Source organism: Peromyscus maniculatus, chromosome 12 (genome assembly GCF_049852395.1).
Source record: "Peromyscus maniculatus bairdii isolate BWxNUB_F1_BW_parent chromosome 12, HU_Pman_BW_mat_3.1, whole genome shotgun sequence".
Lineage (NCBI taxonomy): Eukaryota > Metazoa > Chordata > Mammalia > Rodentia > Cricetidae > Peromyscus > Peromyscus maniculatus.
The window spans coordinates 59,395,611-59,413,188 of NC_134863.1; the positions used below are offsets into that span (position 1 = coordinate 59,395,611).

General features: G+C 34.7%; 1 long non-coding RNA gene across 1 annotated transcript; it reads left to right on the top strand.

The window, feature by feature from the left end:
* The first annotated feature begins 894 nt into the window (after positions 1–894).
* LOC143268011 (uncharacterized) lies at positions 895–3,219 on the top strand. Its single transcript, XR_013043598.1, has 2 exons — positions 895–1,122; positions 2,974–3,219. It is a non-coding gene; the product is annotated as an uncharacterized LOC143268011 (long non-coding RNA).
* The last annotated feature ends 14,359 nt before the right edge of the window (positions 3,220–17,578 follow it).

Sequence of the window (17,578 nt, forward strand, 5' to 3'; positions counted from 1 at the left end):
ACACATTTTCTAAGGTCATGATAATTTTTCCCGTTATGAATTTACAGTAGAGAAATCCACGTAAATATTGAATCTCTTGAAAAGATAAAGAAATATGTCATTAATTATTTTGTCATGTCTCTCAAGTATTTATCACAGGGATGAAAAGAGATTAATCTAGAAGGAAAGGGCCTTTAATACATTAAAATTCAAAATAAAATCCTAGAGAAAGTGATAGAATTAGAAAATCATTTTGAATCCATCAGAATAGCATTTCTTTCCAACATGAATCACAGTTGGCAACAGCACTTTAGGTAAAATTTCAAGACTCATATAATATTTAAACAGTCTAGAAGAAGTCCATACTTTACATTTTAATTGCAAAGAGAAAATGACAGTGTTAGAGTATAAAATCTGGCAAGCACATTTAGCAATCAAAATGAGCATCAACAACACCATGGATTGATATGGTGTCCTTTAGAATATGCTGAACTGAGAATCATTATCACTTCTGATGTATTCCTGCCAAAACAGATAACTAGTCATGAAGAAATACATTTAGGCACTGGCCTAAGGGATTAGCTGTTAAGGCAGATAGGCCTTAATGTGGCCCACAGCCTACTTCATATAGAAAGTTGTAACAGGAAAAGAAAAATGAAATTGAAAGAATTAAATCTAAGATATGTTTATTACCTTATGATAACCAAGTATATAAATTTGATATGATACTAAGAAGGGAAAAAGAGATGTAAGAAGTCTGGTTATTATTTTTAGTGTTTTGTTTTTTTTTTGCAACCAGATACACTTTTGTTGATATACTTACCCTTTAAATACTACCTTTTAGCTAGCAGAATATTCCATGCTTCACTGTTGATGTCATCTATGATGTAACAAGACTTGTAGCCACCGGCATGACTGTCTCTACTTTGGGCAGATCCTGGAGTCTCCACAATCCTTACAGAAAATTTTTCTGCTTGAAATTTGCAATTTTATCTGGCAAGCAATGTCAGAAACCTTGTCAAACTGTTCTTATGAATGTGTTTAAAGTTTATTTTTTATGTTACATTTTGCTTTTGTTTTCTATTTTTTTCTACTTAATCCGTAGCCACTTCAGGGGTCTTACAGTAAGATCATGAGCAGAAGGTATTTCCACCTGTGTAGTTAGTTTCTCTGCAACCCTTAAATTAATAAGGCAATAAGCATAAAACAAAACAAGTAGAAAATTAAAAAACATGAATGTAAATTTTATGAACTATGAATATGTTATATGGAATATTATTTCTTGCTTAATTTTAGCCAGGCTGATTTTAAATTCCTAGGTTCAAGTAATTCTTCTACTTTGCCTTTTTACGTAGTTATTAATACAGCTTATAAATTTTGAAAATAAAAATAAAAATCCAGAAGAAGGAAATATTACAACAGATATCACTGAAATCCAGAGGGTCCTGATGGGTTTTTAAACCATTACTTATTAAAGATGAAGAAATAGATAAATATCTACACATTTGAAATAATAAGTTCAATCAAGAGGATATAAAGAATATAATCAAAGTCATAATAAGCAATGAGATCAAGAAACTCACAAAATGTTACAAAACAATATACAGCCAGGGGAAAACATAATCACTACAGGATTCTAGTAGAACTTTTGAGGAAATAACATGTAGACCAATGGAATAGAATGAAGAACAGAGATAAATACAGGCAGTTATAGCATTTGATTCTCAACACAGGCACCCAAAGTTCACTCTGGAAAACAGAAAGCCATTTCACCAAATAGAATTGAGAACAAAAACTGGCATGAAAGAGTAAAGCCAGACCTATGTCTCTCACTCTATACAAAAATACATATATCAAAAAACTATTAATATCTGAAATTTTGAAAATACTAGCAGAAATAGGGGAAATACTTCAAAATATAGGTATCTATGACTATGAGTAAGACTCATGAAGAAAATATCAAGCTTTGATAAATAATATTATACCAAAATTCAAAATTTAAACATTGAAATGAAATAAAACTAAAGAAACATCCTATAGGATTGGGGAGAGAGTAAAAGCATGCATGACTTGATATAATATTGTCATGTTTATCTATACTGTAGCGTATGTTAGAATTTTCTCAGTTTAGAAGTTAATATGTAATTGTATATATGTGTCACATTTCTTAGGCTATTCCCTGGTTATTCACTTTTATGTTTGCTGCTGTGAACATTGAAATGATGATAAATAGACAAATATTTATTTGCAATTCTACTTTAAATTGTTTTGGGTATATAAAAAGATTAACTGTCTGGATCATGGAGTATTAATTCTTTTGTGAAATTCCATAATTGTTTCCATAGTAATGTCTTCATCTTGAAATCTCATCCTCAAGGCTCCAAGATGTCAATTTAGCTATATCTTTGCCAGTGGTTTTTTTCTGTTTGTACATGGACATGAATTCAGAATGGCATCATTATGACAGATATGAGTTTATATTTCTTTATGATTTTATTAATCATTTCTGGTAATTAGTGATGGTGAATATATTTTCAAATGCTCGTTGGTAATTTATAGAATTGTTTGGAGAAATAGTCAATCATATTCTCATTTTAATTGTGTTATTTGAAATTTTGAAATTGAGTTGTAAGTTTTTGAAATTTTTAACTGGAGAAAGTCTTTTTAAATTATGGATTTATTGTCATACCTTGATATAACTATGCTTACATTTCCCTTTTCTTCATGGTTCATTCTTGGCAAGCAATATAATTTTTAAAAATGTATAGTTTATACTACATTGCTCATATAATTAATGTTTTTCTTCTGAGATTATAAATTGCAATATTTCTCCTTTCTCTTTCCTCTCTCCAAACCCTCCCATATGCCATTACTTGATTTCTTTCAAATCCATGACCTCATTTTTCATTGTTATTACACACATGTATGCATATGCACATTCATAACTACAATGTGATCAGACTGTATAACATTACTTGAATGTTTGTTTTTCAGGGCTGACAATTTGGTGCTGACCAACCAACTGATGTGCTGGTCACTGGGGAATGCCACCTCTCCTGCTTCCAACTTTCATCAGATGAATATTTAGTGCACTAAATTTTGCTATTAATTAATAGCACTTTTGCTCCATCTCTTTAGTTTTGTCATACTAAATTGTTTTTCTCTCAAGAAATTGTCTACTTCCTGATTTTTTCTTTGACTTATATGATAATTAGCAAAGTAAAATTATATTTACATGTTTGTGAATTCTACTATTTGCCTCTTGCCATTAAGTGTAGTGGGTAGCCATTCCAGCTTGGATCTGGAAGTTCCAACCCCCATTGAGACTCTGGCAACTGTCATGCCAGGGGAAGCGCCTGGAGACCCGAGAGCTGGATGGGCCAGAGCTCTCTCTGTGTGCTCTCTCTGTGCCTGGACGCTGAACGGTGAAGGTGGACTATGCAGAGCTCCGGAGAACACCGCTGGATTGTGATACACCTTCCCCAGAACCTGCGACCTACCTTTCACTTAATGTGTGAGTTACGCCATTAAATGAATATCCCTTTAACTACGTGGAGTGGCCAAAATAATTTCTCCAATATCTGGCGCCCAACGTGGGGCACAAACCCACGAACCTGGGACAAAATGGCCTACTGGGCAAAGAACTGCCCTTGCCTTGATGGCTGACAGTACAAACGCAATGCTGTCTTTTCTGGGCAAGTGGGACACAAGGAAAGCGACCACTGTACTCTGCCAAGACAGGGTAAGATGGTCTTTCAGAAATCCTGCTTCTGAAAATGGTCTGTCAGATACTCTATAGGCCTGTAGCCAATTTGAATGCACCAACAATGCTGAGAAACATTAGGTGACTGTCCAGGCTGCCAGCTGTCTTGATCTACTCTTGCAAGATTCCCAAAAGTTGCTTGCGTCCATCTACCATTTCTCAGGTACCATTATGTTCCTTCTCAGGTCTTTGATGGGATTGAAGACTAGCAGTTATAGTTACAACTTAGTATATATAATATATTAGATAGAACATATTAAGTATTAGATTCAGGTTCTTTAGGATAGGACATCTTTGAATGATCTTTATAACATGCCATTTACCTATGCTCTATACTTCTCTGGATTTTAGTATGTGTTTCTTGCTTGATATTGTTTGCATTGGTTGTAGTTACATCTTATCTAGGTCATTATTCCTCATTATTTCTGGACAATATTTGATAACCATTCCTTTGTATATAGTCTTGTATTAGTTTAGAACCTTCTTATTTAGACAAAAAGGGGGAGATGTAGTGGGTAGCCATTCCAGCTTGGATCTGGAAGTTCCAACCACCATTGAGACTCTGGCAACTGTCACGCCTACGAGGTGGGGCCAGGGGAGGCGCCTGGAGACCTGAGAGCTGGATGGGCCAGCGCTCTCTCTGTGCCTGGACGCTGAACGGTGAAGGTGGACTGTGCAGAGCTCCGGAGAACACCGCTGGATTGTGATACACCTTCCCCAGACCCTGCGACCTACCTTTCACTTAATTTGTGAGTTACACCATTAAATAAATATTCTTTTAACTACGTGGAGTGGCCAAAATAATTTCTCCAATAATTAAGTCCTACTTTTATTGTTTTGTATTCCAGGAAGTGCATCCTAGGATTGCAAAATTCATGAATGGGAACAAATTTATTTTGACATGTGGGCTAATCTGTGATTTAACATTGAACTCTTCTATGCACACTTGAGAAATAGCTGCATTCCTCTGTCAACCAAAACAATCTGCATGTACTCTTATCTAAATCATCATTTTAGTTAATTACATTATGGAAATAGGGATGCTGAACCACTCACTTTTATGATTTGTTCTCTATTTCTTTCAATTCTGTTCACATGAAGTTCAAATATTCAGTAAACTATTGTTTATCTATGCACAATTGTTGGTTTATTCTGATGTATTGACTTATCATTGTCTTTGTTTTTTCTTTCGATAACTTTCATTTAGGCATTTTGTCTCCTATAACTCTTGTTCTTCTTTAACTACCATTTTCTAGGAATGTCTTTTCACTCATTCACTTTCTGTGTGTATTTTTTAAAAAGAGATAGTGTATTATATGCAACATATGTAAGAACTTTTGTTTTGTTCATTTTACTCACTCTATGTCCTTTTATTGGAATTACAATCTATTTGCACTTAATTATTCTTAGCAAACACTTAACTGTTGGCCTTTCAGTAATTATTTCACTGTCATGTAAATTTTTTGTTCCTCTTTTCCTCTCTAGCTTTATTCACATCATATGTATTGACTATCTTTTATTCCACTTCTTCATCCTTATATATATTTTCTATAAATACTTTACTTTTATCATGGGCCTAGATATACATTTTATACTTACAATATCTTTGTGTAACATGATAACATAGCTTGACTCCTATGTAACTCAACTTTGTAGGTCCTTCATCATATTGTACTACTGATATAGAAATATATTTTAATCTGTCTAACAACATAATTTTGTAATTGACTTGTTTGTGTATTTTTGTCCTTAAATTCTGAAGTGAAGATGATTTACATTCCATCATTATAGTGTTGAAGTGTTTTGTTTTTATATGTTTATTGATATGAAGTGTTTTCTACTTTCATTTTCCTTAACATTCTTTTCTAATGCTTTTTTAATTTGAACTAGCATGACTCCCTTTAGCATACCATGTAAATCAGAGCTAGTGGAGATGACTACCTTAAGCTTTTGTTTATCTCAACAAGTCATTATTCCCTTTCATCGTTAAGCACAACTTTTCAAAATGGTTCATTTTCTTTGGCATTGTTTATTTGTTTTTGGTTTTAATTTAGTGTTTGGATTTATGATTCCAGTTTCTTCTGACTCTTAAGTTTTGTATTTTAAATATGTATAATCTTTATAGGCTCCCCTGTATATGCTAATTAGCCTTTTCTCTTATTGTTTTCAAGATTCTTTTACTCCAAACTTTAATATTTGATTATAAAATGCTTTGGATTGGGTCCTTTTGAGTAGGCTTTAATTTTAATGTCATTTCCTTACTCAGTGGGGAAGATTTGATAATTTTTTTCTCTTCAGATTAGTCTATTCTGCTCCTCATTTATCATAGTCCTTGTAGTTGGCCAGCCTGAAGGTGTTCCATAAGGCTCTTAAACTTATTCACTAGCCTCAGTTTTTGTTTGTTTGTTTTGATCTCTGTCCATAATGTCATAAAAATCTATCCTTTATATCACTAATATATCTGCTTGATTGAGTCTCCTCCAGTGAAACTTAGTCATTATTCTCTTCAGCTCAGAGCTTCTGTTTGGTTCTTTGTATTTTCGTTATGCTATGACTGCATGTTTTTCTAAAAGCCATATGTTATTTTTGTAGCCTTCAAGTGGATGATATCAGAAAGTAAGAGCTAGGAGGAATAGTCTGTGAAGTTCAAAAACATTCCTGTTGGGAGTAGCAGAGACTAGAGAGAGTTGCCTATCTCTTTTTAGGTGACTACATAAATCTAAGGGAGAAATTTAGGAGAAAATGGGCTAGGTCTGAGCATTGTGTGAAGTGAATTTCTGATACATAAAAAATATCCAGTCTAAGTCACTTTGTAATAAATAAATAACATATTTTATATGCAACACCACTATGAGCTTTAAATTTGGTTATATTATATTAAAATGAAACTAATTAATGGTGTCCATTTTTATTTATAATAACATGATAGCCTTGTGTATTACATCCATTAATGATATCATAAAGGCACTTTGTTACAGAAAACCAAGGTGACATTTATCTCCTTTCTGATACTCCCATTGTGTTCATGCTTACTGTTTTCTGATATCATTTATATAAGATAGTTACAATGTAGGGGGTGTTTTCATATATTTTGATAGCATTCAGATGTGGATTTGTATTATCTCTTAGATCATTGAGTTTGATAAAGTTCATTTTATTTCTGTTAAATAGTAATCTTCTCCTCGGGGAGTTGATTTAAAATAATTTATTGATTTATATGCTGTCCTCCAATTTTGTTATTCTCCATGTGATAGTTTTATTTCTATTCTGGATTTTAGACATTTTAATGTAAAGTCTCCTCAGTAAGGTCCATACCTACAATTCTACAACTTGAGAATCTGTTTAGTAATATCAAGGCCAACCAGGGCTACATGTTAAGAAACTGTAAAACATAAAAAAAAGAACATCAACTTCCGGAAGCATAATAAAACAAAAATGCTAGCCACCTTTCCTAGTCTATATAGTATGGATTTCATTATGGCAAAATTATTGTTCATGCACTGGATAAAGATTTTGGGAAGCTCTGAAATCCATAGAGAAATAGAAGGATGAGATTATCTATGCTTGTGGGTGTTTCTCACTTAGAGAAATTTCCCAAATTCTTTCTTGTGGGACCATAATCTCTTTATCACCTGCGGTTTTTTTTTTTTTTTTTTTGAGCACTAAATTTTTCTAGTATGACAAAAGTAAGTTGGCTTTTTTGTTGTTGTTACCTTTGTTCTCAGAACTCAGATTTCCAAAATGTCCTAGATACTAGTCTGTATCTAAATCAGGTGAGAGAGATCAGTTATCTGGGAAGCACTTCAAAAGCCAGAATGTTGGATGCACTCTCCATTATTTTCCTTACTCCTGTGGTAGTGACTTTGAGTTGTGCATGATCAAATTGAGCCTTACTTGCCTGTCTGCAGCAGGCTCACCTACCCTTGATCCCCTTGTTTTAGCATGCCCTAGGCAGACAGGGGATTTAGATTTTCTTGGCACTCTGTGTGAATGGAGGCAAACACCAGTGCATTGGCAACCCTCCCAAAAGCTGGAATTAGACATGCATCCCATTCTTTTCTCTCCCGGAGGGAATAGCCATGAGCTGAACTGAGCAGCACTGACTAAGAAGTGAAGTAATCACAGAGAAAATGAATATGTTTTACCCATTTCACTGTGGCATTTCTCAGCACCAAGCTTGCCTCTGATTCTGCAGCCTCAACTCTTTTCTGTATATGATAATATTCTGGTTTTGGCAATGTATTTTTAAGGTGGATTGGAGGCTGGACCTTCCTAGTTCAACTCTTGCTGATGTGACACTTCCAACTTCCATTGCTGATAAAGCACACACTTTTTTCTCACTTATCATTGCTCACTGTTCATTGAAATTCCATGGAGGAACAAAGTAGGGACTTTTACTTTTCTTTTAATATTTTCTTCCAAAAATAATTTCTTACTGCAGCAAAAAACATTATTTATGTGGAAAATATTATATCAAAAGCCAAATTAAATTTTTGTTCTCTCATGAGATGACTAACTCCCTCTCATCCTTCAAATCTTTGTACAGATATCAACTTATCAATGAGGTTGAATATCCTCTTTCTCTTTCTCCCTTACTCTCTCTGTATATTTCATATATATACATATATATATGTATATATATATCACATATAAAATCATCTCTGTATTTCCTTTATTGTACAGTCAAACAAAATCAACTTATATCACTGATAATGAAATAAATAAATAACATATTTTATATGCAGCACCACTATGAGCTTTAAATTTGGTTATATTATATTAAAATGAAACAAATGAATGGTGTCCATTTTTATTTATAATAACCTAATAGCCTTGTGTATCACATCCATTAATGATATCATAAGTACCTGCCACTTCTTGGGCATGACAAAAATCTATCAGCATAGCTTGTGGCTCAGGCAATCACTGGGTTATCCACAAGTCGAAACAAGCTGAACATCCTCCTACTATGGGAAAATGCCAGTGACTATTTCAAACATTCTCTCTAGTAGCCTCCTATTAAGAATACCATATTACATGAATATACAAGTTTTCCAGTATGTGATACAATGTTTTACCACATTCATTGTACTATTTTACAATTCTCTATTTTCATAGTGCAAATCTGGTTCCTACATTAGTAAGGAGATCCCAGTTTCAAAGGGAAAAAAAATCACATACACATTAAATACCCACAATATGTGCTCCCAAGTAGTTATTATGCTCTTTGTTGCCATGACAAAATACCTAGTGAAAGTAACTTAATCAACGAAGGGCTGTTTTTTGTCGGGTATCTGGAAGGAATACAATTTATCACGGTCAGGAGTAATGGTGATATATGGATTCTCAGCTGTGATTCTGTACCTCCTCACCTTCCTACAAGAGAGGAAAAGGGAGTTAGAGAACACCAGCCCTCAGCCAGCTTCTTCCTTTCTTCCTTTTGCTTCAATGTTCTAGTCAATAAGAAGGCGCATCACCTTTTCCGTGTGGGTCTCCTGAGTCAGATTGACACACTCATCTCAATCTAGTCAGCCTGACAGCGTATATTAACGCATTGTTTTGACAGTTAATTCAACAAACACATTTACTAATAGTCTGTAGTAGGCTAAGGGTTGGGGATTTATTTATTCAAAGAAAGAATTTATGAAAAAGCAATAAGATAGATCCATATAAAGTATAATCTCCTACAAAAGCATCCTCTGTTAACAATGTGGATGAATAAGTAAATCAAACAGAGGGTATACAAATGGCAAAGTAATTACACAGGCTTAAAAAGAGTTTAAATTTTGTCAAATGAGGTCTCTGGTGCAGCATTGATTGTGAACATCATTGTACACTGTGTCATAATTATCTCTCCCTTTTGGAATGCTGGTATGTACAAATTTATTTCCATCACCTCACAATTATTGAAGAGAATTAATTCTATTTCTGATCAAAGAAGATGCTGAGCACCATCAGAAATGGTATTAATCCTAGCTGGGAATGAAATGCAGGCTTTCAGCAGTGTTGTTAACTAAAAATCAATAGGCCTCCCATCTCTTAGTGTTGTGAGACATTGGCTGTGTGCGTGACTGAATGTGGTTCCACAGCCGGAGTACTTTGCTGAACCCTTAGTGCTACACATTTAAGACGACAGCCCTATATTTACCCTGTCAAAAATTTCAGGTTCAATATCTGTTTCGCTTAGTGACTTAATATTACTGCTAGTGTGATATGATACAACTTGCAGTGGTATAGGATAGAACACCGACGCTTCCTTGGGGCATCTAAAAAATGTTATTTTGAAAATATATTCTGGAAGGTAAGGAAAGAGGAACATTGATAAATAGATTGTCTTAATGGAAATAAATTAATCTGATTCATATTGAGGATTCTCATTTAATTACAAAACTAAGGATATATATATTTAAGTGGTGATGAAAATAAAATGAAACCTTTTTGAAAGGGCAGGACTAGTAAAACTTTAAATGTTTATTCCTTTGGTAATAAGAGGTGTTACAGTAGGTATTTCAGGTAATACAGGTAAACAGAGAGGAAATAAAATAGTTTTTCCTAAACCTTTAGAGTCAATTGTTTAATACCTCTGTTTGATTTGATTCATCTTTCACCATATATAGCCTTTCATAAACAATAAAAGCAGCAGGTGTTCTCTCTCTCTCTCATCTCTCTCTACTGCTCTAATACCTGATTCTTAAACTGAGATTGCAAATAGGATATGAGAACCAACCATTTTTTAGTAATCCATTTGTGAATATCAATTCAGTTATCAACTTTTCTATAATAAAATTAATTTTAAATGAATATTGAAGTGTTGATCAGCATATGTGACCAAAATTCTAAATAATGCAAAGAGGCAATCTTCAGTATTATGTTCCTAGGCATACTATCAATGTAGAAAAACTAGTATGCTAAACCACCCTTGCATCCCTAGGATGAAGCCTACTTAAAAAGGCAAAGTGCTAGAGAGGTCCCCAGAAATCCACAAAGATACCTCCACAATAGACTACTGGCAATGGTTGAGAGACAGCCCAAACTGACCTGCTCTGCTGATAGGATGGCCAAACACCCTAACTGTAGTGGTAGAACTCTCATCCAATGACTGATGGAAGTGGTTGCAGAGATCCATGGCCAGGCCCCAGGTGGAGCTCCGGGAGTCCAATCGGCAAGAAAGAGGAGGGATTGTATGAGCAAGAATTGTTGAGACCATGATTGAAAAAAGCACAGGGACAAATAGTCAAACTAGTGGAAACACATGAATTATGAACCAATAGTTGAGGAGCTCCCAACTGGATCAGACCCTCTGGATAAGTGAGACAGTAGATTAGCTTGAACTGTTTGGGAGGCATCCAGGCAGTGGGACCGGGGACCTGTCCTTAGTGCATGAGCTGGCTTTTTGGAACCTGGGGCCTATGCAGGGACACTTTGCTCAGCCTGGGTGAAGGGAGGAGGGGACTGGACCTGCCTGGACTGAATCTACCAGGCTGAGCTGAATCCCCAGGGGAGTCTTTGCCCTGGAAGATAGGAATAGGGGGTGTGTTGGGGGGGGCAGGAGGAGGGAGGACAGGGGAATCCGTGGCTGATGTGTAAAATTTAATTAAATTATAAAATAAAAAGGAAGAATCAGTATGTTAAAATAAAAGAGATCCACATTGTCCTAGTGAGTTTCTAATGATATTTTAAAAATCCATTGGGTATTAATAGATTTCTTTATCAATTTAACAGTTAAAATTCTTCTGCTATATCAGCATGCATCCCATCTATATAGTTAGCATAATATTCTATCCTATAAATAAGAAATAAAAGTAAATCCAAAGGGCAAGGGAAGAGTGAATAAGAGCTGCTTATAATATATTAAGTTTGAAGCATAACAAAGAACTTGAATTTAATATTGAAATAGCATCACTTTAAGTTTCTTTAAAAAAAACTCCTATGACTTTACACTTCTGAACACTTTTATTAAGCCAAAATATGTGGTAATTTTGAGCCAAATATTTTTATTAGGTTATTTGGTTGTTTTTCTATTCTGTAAGTTATTCATCAACTTTAGGTAGATCATACCCTCACACACTATACAAGATGCTGTATATTAAGGCAAATAATTACATTTCACGGATGTTTCTTGTACTAACTTCTGAAATAATCTCATGCCTATGCATGAGCACATAAACATACTTTTAAAAATGAACATTTTCTCCATTACATTTTTTCCCTATCTGGAGTTTCCAATCAAAGGTCTTCTAACTGATAGTGAAGCAATTTACTTCCGAGTTACATCTTCAAGTTAATACTTTTCCTTTAAAAACATTTTTACTCATATTGCAAGTACACTAATGTTAATTACAGTACAGATGATTTCTGCAGTGTTCTCTGCTTTATAAGTACAAGTATTCTTACAAATGGTCATCAATTATATTTTATAATTACATTTGTCTTTCTTCAATTCAAGATTAATTCTCATACTAATTTTATACATTTACTTTTGTTACTTTGATTATTAGTATAGTATCTAAAAAATGATGGACTCACCTTAGATATGATTGGATTGCATAATATCAGAAAATTTAGCAGTCAAAACTTAAAATAGTAAACATAAACTTATCATCCCATTTATCTAATTTTATCTTTCAATATGCTTCAGGTACCCAAATAAAAAATTGTTATAAATTAGAGTCAAAACATGTGCTTTGTTCCAGAAAAGAGAATTCCTTCAAAGGTATATTTAGCATAAGTTTTTTTGCTGTAGTTGAGGGAGAGATGGATATGGCAGACATGGCCTGACACACCTAGAAAAATAGGTTAGAAATAGATTTCTTATATAAGTGCCATGAAGAATTTCTGCCTTTATTCCTGAGATAGTCTTTGTTCCTATATTTTTTCCAGGTTTTCTGTTTCACCAGATCCTAGTGGTCTTTTCTGCTGAAGATAGTTTTGATGATATAATAATTGAAAGTGAAATTCTAAAAAGCACAGGGTTACATATATAGTGTCCTAAAGCAAAAACAAGCACAACGAGTTCTTTCTTATCATAACAGTCAAGTGCAAATGACATAGTGTGCAGGAGAAAATAAATAACACCGTGTGTTTAAAAGATTTAAACTTGATCACTTCTTCATGATTATTTCATATGGCCAATTTTTATCAGGGAACTCAAACCTGCAAGCACCTGTACTCTGTATTAGTACAAGTCAGCATCTTTTGTAAGAAGACTAAAGTTTAGGTTCCATCTACTCCATATCAAATATTGAAACAATTTCATTATGAATTAGTTTAGCTTCTATTTTTAACAACTCCCCTTTAAATTTATTTATTGTTCATATCTTCATTGACTATAGCTTATAAATCTCAGTGCTAAGGTCTATAGCATGACTTAGTCCTATATCCTCCTGTGTGATGTGTAGCTAATGACTGGACTAGATAAATTCAAGGGCTCTTTTTTTTTGTTTTCGTTTTTTTAATATTTTATTTATTTATCATCTATATAGTGTTCTGTCTGCATTCCAGAAGAGAGCACCAAATCTCATTATAGATGCCTGTGGGCCACCATGTGGTTGCTGGGAATTGAACTCAGGACCTCTGGAAGAGCAGTCAGTGCTCTTAACCTCTGAGCCATCTCTCCAGCCCCGGCACTTTTGTTGCTATACTTTAAGTTAGTTATCATTATGAATTCATTTTTTGGGGGTCACCCTTTAAAGTTTTTAAGGTAAACTTTACTTGTGTGTTTGCACTTTTAGCACACACAGGCACATTTCATGCAAAACAAACAAACAACAAAAACACACTTCATTTTTCATTTTTCCCTAAACGAGGAGAGAATTTCCTGGAGAAAACATTGGAAATCGAATACGGACTGATTCCTACTGTTGAAATTTATAAGGTAAGTGACCTTGGCCAAGTTATGTAACCTTTGTGAAATGTATTTGCATAATGAGATAGTGAAACAAAATGTATGCCTGTTCTCTTGCAATACAATTGAGAATTAAATATTTCCAAATAATAAAATATTAATGAGATTATGAATAGATAGTATGAGAAATAATTCATTAAGTTATTCAATGTACCTTGTTAAGGACATAAATTATCCCATTGTGTTAAAGTTTCTCCCCTTGTGGTCTTTGTATTACAGTGTGGGAAAAAAAGGTAATGGGCAATATGTCAAGTTATGATAAATATTAGGAGTAAAACAAGTAAAGTCTAAATGGGGGGAAGAAAGTGTGGGAATGTTATCTGATATTTCAAGGTTAAGGGTGTAGTCCAGAAAGCAATGTGGATAACAGCACCTGGTGAAACTTAGGGAACGCATAACTCAGGGGCCTTCTAATTGGAAACATGCTTCTAATTCAAAAGATTATATTAAAAGTTAAATAGACTTTTTAAATCATGTATTTATTTATTTTTTTAATTTATTTATTTAGTGTTTCCACATTGTCAACATTTATTGAGTAACAAGTTTGTAAGTAAAAGTCAGTTTCATTGACTACAATGCCAAGTAATCCCAGTCTCCCTTGATAGCTGGCTATTGGCAATCATAGGTCCTTTATTATTACAATCTCAGTTACTAGTATTAACTCTCAGATCACACATTACACTGCATACAGTGATAGATATAGGAGTGAGGGTATAAGTAGGCTCGAGAAGGGCTACAGTAAGATACCCCGGGTTCAAAGAGGCATTTCTTTGAGGTGGGGGTAGTCACTGAAGGTGCTTAGATAAGACATTAGAGATCCCAGAAGCTGCTCAAGGCAGGGAAAACATAGTATCATAGGCCTCTTAAGGAGGGGCACCTGACCCGTTCTAGATGTTTACCAAAGACATAATGCAGATGAATGACTAGAAATCCTTTGCTCTGCATCAAGCAGTGAGGATGGTCAAGCGGCAGAGATTCTTCAGTCCCTTGACATACCTGCTGTGTCAGATAACAAGTCGGTAGGGTCACCACCATCTCAGCATTATTGTCCTTTTCGTGGAGTTCAGGGGAGAATGTTGAGCTCTTGGTTGTTCTGGTGTGTTTGCTATGTATTTAGGTATGTTTCTTTTTGTTTGTGTTTCATAATAGGGCCCATGTGTTCACAATCCACTTAGATAATTCACAGGTTGTTTTAGTTACTTTTTGTTGCTGTGATAAAATAATATGACCAAGGCGGTTGTAGCAGGAATTTATTTGGCCTTATGGTTTCAGAGTGGCCTTCACCATAGCAGGGTAGGTATGGTAGCAGGTGGCCGGAGCAGGAAGCTAAGAGATCACATCCTCAATGCAAGGATGAAACAGAATGAACGGGAAGTGGGGTGAGGCTATAAACTGTCAAAGCCCTCATTCAGTGACATACTTCCTCTAAGCAATGCTGTATTTCCTAAAAGTTCCCTAATGTCCCCAAAGAGCACCACCAGCTGGGGACCAAATGTTTAAAAAGTACTGAATTGAAATAGAAAGTAGAGTGAGAAAATTTAAAAGTTCTATATGTGTATGGTAAAGACTTATGATTTACCACTGAAAGAAATAAGGATTGAACAAGAGAGACCTAGAAGAGATCTGGTCTCACTTTCATTTTAATATGATCATCATGACATTTATTTTAAAATCATATCCAAGAAATACAAATGGAAAATCAGGAAAGCAGATTACCCAGGGAATTCTAAGTTTGAGCAAGTAAGCCTGAGGCTGATTGTGAAAACAGTGTGACTACACATGGTCTGTCAAAGTGAACCACATTATACCAGAACTACAGTGCCATAACCCAGCCATGCCCCAGAGTTAACCATCAATCAATCTGAACTGCTCTCTTTTGCATGGTAGGAACCAAAAGCATAACACTACCCAATTCATTTTTCCCTTGCAGAAAACCACATATTTCCTATAATAATTATTTTTATTACTGTACATGAAAATAAAAATCCAAATTAAAGAACATGGTACATATGTGAACATTGGTGCTTATCTCTATGTGTATATGTCCATTATATAAGTGGATTGAGTATTTGATATTAGAAGGAACTACAAAATAAGCAAAAATAGAACAGTGTCTGAGTCAGTGGTCTGCCTCTGTGAAAAGACACAATGAATAAAGGAATTCTTATAAAGGAAAGTGTTTAATTAGGGCTGGCTTATAGTTTCAGAAGTTTAATCTATTATAGAGTGAAGTGTATCATAGAGAGAAGCATGGCAACACACAAGCAGACATGGTGCTAGAGGAGTAGGTGAGATTTCTGCATTCTGGTCTGCAAGCAGGAAAAGAGAGATCCTGAACCTGGGGTAAGCTTTTGAAACCTCAAAACCCACTCTGTTGGTTTGAATGTAATTGACCTCTATAAGCTCATAGGAAGTGGTACTATTAGGAGGTGTTTTTTGTTGGAGTTCAAGGCCTTGTTGGAGGAAATATGTCACTGTGTGGGAGGACTTTTGAGGTTCCTTATGTTCAAGATACTGACCAGTATCTCAGTCTACTTCTGTTGCTTTCTGATCATGATTCAGCCAGCACCACATCTGCCTACATGATACCATGCTCCCTGCCATGTTAATGGACAGAACCTCTGAAAGAGTAAGCAAGCCACCCCTATTAAATGTTGTCATTTGCAAGAGTTGCTAAAATCCTGGTGTCTCTTCACAACAATAGAAACCCTAGCTAAAATACCCAGCCACAGTGGCACACTCCCTCCAATAAGGCAACACTTACTCAGACCAACCACACCTCGTATTCTTTCTCAAGTAGTGCCACTCCCTGATGACTAAGCATTAAAACATATGAGCCTATGGAGGGGGACATTCTTATTCAAACCATGAGAGAATAAAATATATTTTCACAAACATTGTTGAAAATCTGGATAGTCATGTTAAGGAAACAAAAGAAAAGCATAGCATCCACCTTACTCCATACATGACTTGGAAGGAAGCACATAAATAAAAATTTCCAAATGCTGATGGTTAAAAGCAAATAGAAAAAAAAAAAAACCTGTTTCCAGTATGTAATTTTTTCTAGTCTTTTCTATTCCTTCGTGTCTAGTAGGAAAAAACAATGGGTACATTTCCCCATAGTCTCAGGAGGTGATTTTATTATCTCCTGGAACAAAATCAAGCATGTCATTTAGGATAATCAGAACATCTCCCTTCACAGCACCAGCTTGCCAAGTTTACTGCATAATCCTATACATAGGGCTTCAGTCTTATAATTCAATCCCCAAACGGGGAGGCTTGCATTTGATAAAAGTCTGTTGATGTTCACTACTGTTTGTTTCTCCTTGATTAAGAAGGACTTTCATGTCTGATATTGGAGGACTGTGATTCTGACCAGAAGTCATGGAATGGTGGTGATCTAACAAGCTATCCAAGTAAGGTAAAACTTCTGAACTTACAGTTCTTGAAAAGACTATCTTTGTAGGTCCAGTTAATGAAACAGGACAGATCCAGAATGCCATGAAATATGTGCTTAAGAAATCACTTTTTAAATTGAAGGTCAAAATTTGAGAATGGAAAAAATATGACAGAGTCGGAAAAAAAAACAAAACAAACAACTCCAAAGTATTGATATATCAATGATCGTTTCATAATAGGTACTTTTAAAAGAGATTTCATTATTTATCTTTTTAGTTTCAATTCTGACTTTTTAAAATTATTTATAAGAGATGGGCTTTCACAAAGTGCTTTTAGACCTGTAGTTCATAGCATAAACCCTTTGCCCTCTGTAATTTCCTCATTTTTCATATTAAAAATTCTGCTTTCTTTACTAATTTTTTTCATATGTCGCTGCTGAAGTTCATATAAGGTACCACTTTCTCTGAATGCACATCCATTTGCTTTTGCTCCTTAAACTGTCATGGAACAATATTAATCAGAGTTGCATGTGT